Here is an 8322-nt window from a genome sequence, read left to right on the forward strand (position 1 = left end):
CTTGAGTAGGAAGAGTATGCATTCGTTGTGCACTGATATGTCTTTGATGAAACTGGGGGATGAGATGATTAAGATGGGGGTCCATATGATTCGAAAGGGCGATGCCATCGGTGACTTGACTATGGAGCCGGATTTGTATGATGACATAAAGAGGAAACAGGAACTTGAGCCCAAGATTCAGGAGTTGAAGTCAAGGGTAGCGAGTGGCACAGTTTCGAGGTTAGTGTTCATTTTGATGAGAGGTGGTGTGTACCTACTGACATTAACTTGAAGAAGTTGATCATGACGGAGGCTCATTTCACTCCTTATTCCGTATATCTGGGTGGTGACAAGCTTTATAAGGATTTAAAGAAGACATTTTGGTGGCCTAATATGAAGAGAGAGATTGCTGAGACCGTGGCTAGGTGTTTAATGTGTCAAAGGGTAAAGGGAGAACAACGAAGACCACAAGGTAAGATTCAGTCAATTAAGGTACCGGAATGAAAATAGGAGTCGATCTCTATGGACTTCATCGTGGGGTTACCAAGGACTCAGCAAGGTAACAATATGATTTGGGTTATCGTCGACCGTTTAGCAAAGTCAGCTCACTTTATTCCAATGAAAGACACTTGGAGTAAGATTCAGCTAGCTTTGGGGTACACAGGAAGCATGTGGTTTGGTTATATGGGGTACCAAAGGATATAGTGTCGGATCGAGATGCGCAGTTCATATCACGGTTTTGGCAAGAGCTGCAGAAATTGATGGGAACTACCTTAAAGACGAGTACAACATTTCATCCTACGACAGATGGTCAGACTGAAAGGATTATCAAGACTCTAGAGGACATGTTACGAGCTTGTGCTATGGAATTTGGTGGAAGTTGAGAGGATAGGCTGGACTTGATTGATTTTTCATACAACAACAGCTATCACTCTAGCATTAGGATGACACCTTTTGAGGCTTTATATGGCAGGAAGTGCAGGAGTCCGGTATGTTGGGATGATAGTGCTGAGGCTGTGGTTTTGGGGCCACAGATGGTGCAGGACATGATTGAGCAAGTACACTTGATTCGCCAGAAGATGAAAGTAGCTCAAGATAGGCAAAAGAGTTACGCGGACTTGCATCGTAGGGACATTGAGTTCGCAGTACGTGACAAGGTTCTCTTGAAAGTGTCACCTTTGCGAGGAGTAATGAGGTTCAGCAAGCGAGGAAAGTTGAGTCAGAAGTTCATCGGTCCTTATGAGATTTTGGACCAGATAGGTGAAGTAGCCTATCGGCTAGCTTTACCACCATCGCTTGACCGGGTTCATAATGTGTTTTATGTATCACAACTCCGGAAGTATGTGAGTGATCCCTCACATGTACTTGAGGTTGAGAATATCGAGTTAGATGAGTCTCTAACGTATGCGGAGGTTCCTAAGGAGATCTTAAACCATAAGGTGCGCAAGACAAGGAACGGCGAGACCGTCTTATGTAAGGTTCTATGGTCTAATCACAATGTGGAAGAGGCCACTTGGGAACCGGAAGAGTCTATGAGAGATCGCTTTCCTCACCTTTTAGATCGGGTATGTGTGGTTAGGGGGACGTAACCGTTGTCTTTTAAGGGGGATAGGAGATGGTCGCATGTTTTTTTTTTTGTTAGTTTGAGGTCGAGCTGGTTGTGTTGTTTATATCTTTGAGCTATAGTTAGGTTGTTTTGTTGGCCATAGTTGGTGTCTTTAGTACCTTTGGGTAGTTGGTGTTACTTTTGTTTTGGGTAAGGTATGAACTTCGGGGACGAAGTTCGTTTTAAGGAGGGAAGACTGTAATACCACGGTTTTCTAATCCTAGTCTACTCGGCCGAATAGAGGGAACTCGGTCGAGTAGATTGTCATGTGACTTCTGGTCATGCTACTGCCCAGGAGCACTCAACCGAGTAGTGAGATACTCTGCCGAGTAAGTCGTACTCGGCCGAGTACCCCGGGTACTCGACCGAGTATCCGGTCTGACGGAATTTATTTCCGCGGTTTGATTAAGGTGATTAGAGGATATAAATAATTCGTTTAACAGTTACTAATCCTTTTTATCAAAACCTAAATTATGTATATCATTTTTCTAATCATCCTAATCATCCAAAGGCAATGAGTCTAGCTTCCGTCTTTTTGTCCCGATTTCATTGGTAAGTTTTTAATATTTTGTTGATCTTTAGTACGTTGTCTTTTAGGGTTTTGCCCTAATTGGTAGTTTGGGGGAAAAGGGGTTTTTTGGTACGATTGTGACATAGGTTATGATTGTGATGATTGCTAGGTGAAGGATTCGTAGAGGAACAGGTCTAGCTTCTGCTGTTTGCTTGTGATTTCGGATTTATAATAAGGTAGGGTTTTCCTACTCAGTTGCATGTTTAATTGGTTTAAGACGATAATGATTGATGTATTGGCATGATTAGTATTGTTATTGCAATTGTAATTCTTGGATGAATTGGCTTGGTTGTTTGTTTGTCTATGGTTCTTGAGGTGCGCCCTCGGTTGAGTGGAGTCATCATCGGGAATGGCTTCACGCCCTTGATTCGTCCCTTATGGTTCCCATCACAAGGGGGATGTGCACATTAATGGACATGGGTTATTCGCTTGTTGAGATGAGCGGGGCTTAGGTGGGCAAGGCTGCGGTCCCCCACTGGCGGTGTGGGTCTCCTGTTGCGATGGGAACCCGATAGGGCTACACACTTCGGTGTGTAGTCGATTACTGGATACTGATGGAGTTTGGAGGAATGTGTATTGAGTGACTTGGGTGTTATTTTGTTGCCTTTCTTATTTCGATTATTCGGTGAACTGACTCCGTTTATTGTTTTACAAAACTGTGGTGATCCATTCGGAGATGGTGAGCAGATATTGACAGGTGATGATCTTATGGTAGCTGCAGGATCGAGGAAGGGAGAGTCATCACCTAGAGTCTTAGCTTCCGCTGTCATGAGTCTTTTGATACTTTATGAGTTGTAGTTGGTGATGTGACCATAATTGGCGCATATTTAGCCCCCGAATTACCATCGTTTCCATGCTTTTTAGTGCCTATTTGGGTCATTTCTTATCTTTAGTTCTTTGTTTTGCATATTCTTTGAGATTTTGATCCCTTGGTAGGAAAGGAGTAAGAATCTTGCATTTTCGTGGCAAAACAAGGCTAAATTGATTGTATTCAATGACCAAGCATCAAGGAGAGACAAGACTAGAAGGCCTTTGTACATATCATAGTAGAAGAGCAATGTTGAGAAAAGGATCCTTGAGTCCCCGAGGAAATCCCCAAGGAATTTATGAAGAAAAGGGAAGAAAAAGAAGAAGAATTGAAGCTGGCCAACAATCCGAATGGATTGTACCAAATCCGTCCGTCCAGCCCAATCCGAGCGTCCCACCTTGGAATCCGCTCGGATTCCCCCAGCACAATCCGAGCGTCCCTCTCTTGAATCCGCTCGGATTCCTCAGCCCAGATCCGGCCGTCCCGACTACGATCCGCACGGATTTGATGCAAAGACGTTTTTCATTCTTCAAGCTACGAAAAGAGAAGCCCTTCTCTCAGAAAATACCGGCTTTTCCTTGCTCAACTTAAAAAGTGTAATTACTAGTTTAGCCCTTAGTTAACCCTAATGCATCCTCCCTAATTTTCACTATAAATACCCCATTAGGCTAATTAGAGGAGCATGTTCTTCTTATCAATAATTAGGGTAGTTAATATCAATCAAATCTCTCTTTAATATTGTAATCAAGTATTAATCAAGTATTAATCAAGTTTTAATCCAAGTTTTAGTTCTTTAATCTCTCTCTTGTTCTTCCTTTATTTTGGGTAATTGAAGATTATTTGGGTTATTATTGGGAGATTGACAACCTCTCAATCTAGGATTCAAGTACTTCTATTATTCTTGCTTTATTATTGGAATCATTAGTAGGTATAATCTCTTAATCCCTTTTTAATTATTGTTAATTACTTTCATTTATTCATCATGTTTCATTATGTTAGTATGATTGACAACCTTTCTAGCATAATCAACATGATAATGAGTGAGTAGTCTCTTAGCTAGGGTTTAATGGGTGATTAGGGGAAACCAACATGGGGAATGATTCATGCTTAAATTAATATGCTTTCATATCTTATTTGCTTGCTTGTTTTGATCTTAATACATGCACATGTTATATTTGATGAAATGCTAAGCCTATGAATCCTTGCATTTACTATCATCTTCTATCCTTTCAACTTGACTTGTAAGACATAACCCAACTCGAGTCTTGTTAGACCATGCATGTGTTGAGTAGGAAAGATTAAGTCGACTTGTAGGTGTTGTACAATCTAATCGATTCGGCTCCGGGACCCAAACTTTCCTAGGATTGTAAGATATAACCCAACTCAATCCATCACAACAATAATTGCTTGCTTATAATTTGAGAACATGTTTGTATGATCATATCCCATGATTCCCCTATGAACCCATGACACCCTAGTGCCTTTAATCAATTATTTACACCCCTTATTTTATTCATCTTGCTAGTTTATTTTCATTGTTATTTTAGTTTAGTAACCTTCTACATCAACCCAATTTGTGACACCCCTAGACACTACTAGTTACAATAGAATTCTCATTTCAATACCCGTCCATTGGGATCCGACCTTTACTTGCCTCTTTACTAATTGTAGAGTTGTTTGTGGAGTATAAATTGTGTTTTGTATCGACCATTGACCAACGACCACATATGCTTAATTGTGAACATGAAATGGACTCGATCAAAAATGGCGCCGTTCGGGACGGTGTTTAATTGATTTAAGATTTCTTTTATTGTTATTAGTTGTGTCTTTTTCACCTTGGGGAAGTAAAACTCCTCAAGGTTTGTTCTAATTGTTTTCGAGTTGTTTGATATTTTGCATGTCTAGAAGGTTACAAAGAGATTTGTTAACTTTTGACCGTGAAATCGAAAGAACCTTGACGAATAATAGGAGACTTGTTAGGAGGAATTTGGGAGGTGTTGGTGAAGTTGTTCAACCCACTAGTGAGTTTGTCAATCCTTTCGCAATAGAAGGAGAAGAAAACCCATTACACAATATCCCACAAAATCCACCTACAATGCCTAAATTCTCGTCACACTCTATACCCACCGAGGAGGATCTACCAAATGGTACTCCTACACCGCAACATCTCACCGGTAATTTTATTGCCAAGTCCGCCTTCATCCAACTAGTTGAGAGGAGCCAATTCGGGGGAATGCCTAGTGAGGACCCTCATTCTCATATGGAAACCTTTTGCGATTATTGTGAAGCTATCTCTCAAACGGGCGTGACTCAAGACCAAATAAGATGGGTCTTATTTCCTTTTTCGTTAATCGGCACCGCAAAGCAATGGTTGAAGGGCCTTGATAAGGCCACCCTTGGAATAGATTCTTGGAAGAAGCTAGCTCTAGCTTTCTACAAAAATTCTACCCACCAGAGAAGACTAACATGCTAAGAGCTCAAATTACGGGTTTTAAGCAAAGGGATGAAGAATCTTTGTATGAAGCTTGGGAGCGGTTCAAAGGTATTTGTCGCTCATGTCCTCACCATGGACTTAGCGAATGGTTTTTAGTGCAACAATTTTGGAATGGTTTATATGAAGATTCAAGGAACATTCTCAATATGGGATCAAATGGAATGTTCACCGAAGTTGATGACAATCAAACATGGAACAAGATTGAGGAAATGGCGGTCCATAATTCACAATATAGTAGACCTCGCAAGGCTACTAGAGGAGGAAAGTATGAAGTGGACTCCGTTACTCAATTGGGTGCTCAACTTAGTGCTCACATTGACACAATCAACTTGAAGTTTGAACAAGCTATGGCTAGACTTGAGGAAAACTCAAAAACATCAAAGCATCATGTCAATGCCATGACGGCATCCTCATCAATCCCAAGTGGGATATGTGAGAATTGTGGAACTTTGGGCCATGACTCAAGTGAGTGTAGGGGAACAACCGAACAAGTTAATGCTTTCCAAGCTTACAAAAGTGGTACCCCTTATTCAAATTTTTACAATGAAAACACCAAGTTCCATCCAAATCTCTCATACAAAAGCCAAAATGTTCAAAACCCTCAAACAACATACACTCCACCACCCATGAGAAATCAAAATCAAAGACCCTTTTACAATCAAAACCAAGGTTACCAAAATCAAAATCCATACAATCACCAAAATGACCAAGGTTTTGATGTCCAAAAAGCGGTCCTCCAAATGCAAAAGAATCAACAAGAATTTTTCACCCAAATGCAAAAAGATAGCCAAGCAAAAGACACCACCATCAACAACATTCTAGCTCACACCAAGATGTTGGAAACACAATTGACTCAACTAGCATCTTCGAGCTCACAAAGACAAAAGGGGAAATTACCACCTCAAAGTAATCCCCCTAGACATGAAACGGTTAGTGCCATTCACTTGAGAAGTGGTACAAGATATGAAGCACCGAAGGAGCAAGTTGAGAATGAAGTTGTGAAAGCTAGTGAGAATGAAGTTGTGGTGCAAAGCCCCAAAGAAGGGGAATCATCAAAAGAAGAAAGTTCAAAGAAAAATGAAGACAAGGCCAAAGAGAAGGAGCCCATTGTGATTAGACTTCCTTTTCCAAGTCGTCAAGCCAAGCCCAAATTTGATGATCAACTTGGAAAGTTCATGGAAATTGTGAAGAACTTAGAAGTCTCAATTCCTTTCACGGAATTAATCAATCACGTTCCGGCCTATGCAAAGTACATGAAAGATATCCTCACAAAGAAGAAGTCGATCCGGAAACTTGAGACTATCGCCTTTACTAAGGTAAGTAGTGCAATACTTCAAGGGAGTTCACCTCCAAAGTTAAAGGATCCGGGAAGCTTCTCAATACCGTGTACCATTGGCGACACGACGATCAACAAAGCCTTATGTGATCTAGGGGCTAGTGTGAGTGTCATGCCGTACTCGGTAAGTAAAAGGTTGGGAATGGGAGAGCTTAAATGCACCAATATCACTCTTCAAATGGCCGATAGATCGACGAAGACACCATTAGGGATATGGGAAGATGTTCCGTGCGAATTGGGAAGTTTTTCATCCCGGTGGACTTTGTCATTGTTGATATGGAGGAAGATTCCAACATTCCAATCATCTTAGGAAGACCTTTCCTACACACCGCGGGTGCGGTAATTGATGTGAAACATGGAGAGCTCACTCTAGAAGTGGGAGATGAAAGCATAACTTTTAATCTTGACAAGACCATGAGAGCTCCTCGTTTACATGAGCCATGTTTTATGATTGATCATTATAGCCGAAAAGATGAAAGGAAGAAATCGGAACTCCAATGGAGGAAGAAAGTTGAAGATGCTCCATTCAAAGAGCAAGTGAATTGTGACAAGGAGAGCTTGCAAAGCTCATCAAAATCAACCAAGGAAGAAGAGGATGGCCTCATTGGCCAAGAGAAGAAATTGGGAGAGTTGTCTCCATCTAAGCAAGAGATTTTCAATGATCAACTCAATGAAGTTTGTGGTCTTTGGGACGACGAATTTGAAGGGATCTTTAATCCCTACATTGGGCATGCCATCGATCATGATCAACAACAAGGGCCACGGTCTATTGAGGACCTCTACCATAACAATGAACAAGCTTTTGATTACTTCTTCAAGGTGTTGAGCAACATCAACAACACCTTGAACATGCCCCCTTGACATCTCATCAAGAATGAGAGTTTGGTGGAGTCCTCCCTAAACCACCACTTGTAAATATTTCTAACTCCCTAACTTACTTTTCAATTTTTGTATTGCATTTTTGTCATTTTTGGATTTTTATTTACTTTGATCAAAATAATTGTCATGTAAGAGAGAAGTGAGGGAGGGACTAATGATTTCAATTGATGTGTAGTGCTTTACCTTAGTGTGGGGATGGCAATTGCCTAGGCTATTCATGCCTTAGTAGTGCCCCCACAATGAAGAACACAAAAAATGAAGAAGAATGGAAGAATGGTAAAGGGAAATGCATTGTGCACGAATGAAGTGAATCCGGGTACAACAGAGAAGAATCCGAGCGGATTCCTGAGAATCCGCCCGTCTGCAGCAAATCCGAGCGTCCTGCTGAGAAGACGCCCGTCCTGGGCTGAGCTGAAATTGCAAATTTCTTGACTGTTGAAGAATCCGAGCGTATTTCTGGAAAGACGCCCGTCTCACAGAATCCGTCCGTCTTTTATACAAGACGCCCGTCTTGAAGCTGAAGAAAACAAAGAAAAATCTCTGGACTGAAATCCGTCCGTCCTGCACAGAATCCGCCCGTCCCTCAAAAAGAATCCGAGCGGATTCCCCAGAATCCGCCCGTCTCTAGGCGGGATTTTGAAAATTTTGA

General features: G+C 41.4%; 1 non-coding gene across 1 annotated transcript; it reads right to left on the reverse strand.

Moving 5' to 3' along the window:
- Nucleotides 1-5430: 5430 nt before the first annotated feature.
- Nucleotides 5431-5537, reverse strand: LOC141625979 (small nucleolar RNA R71). The gene has a single exon (XR_012535716.1). It is a non-coding gene; the product is annotated as a small nucleolar RNA R71 (small nucleolar RNA).
- Nucleotides 5538-8322: the final 2785 nt, after the last annotated feature.

The sequence above is a fragment of the Silene latifolia genome, chromosome X (genome assembly GCF_048544455.1).
Source record: "Silene latifolia isolate original U9 population chromosome X, ASM4854445v1, whole genome shotgun sequence".
Lineage (NCBI taxonomy): Eukaryota > Viridiplantae > Streptophyta > Magnoliopsida > Caryophyllales > Caryophyllaceae > Silene > Silene latifolia.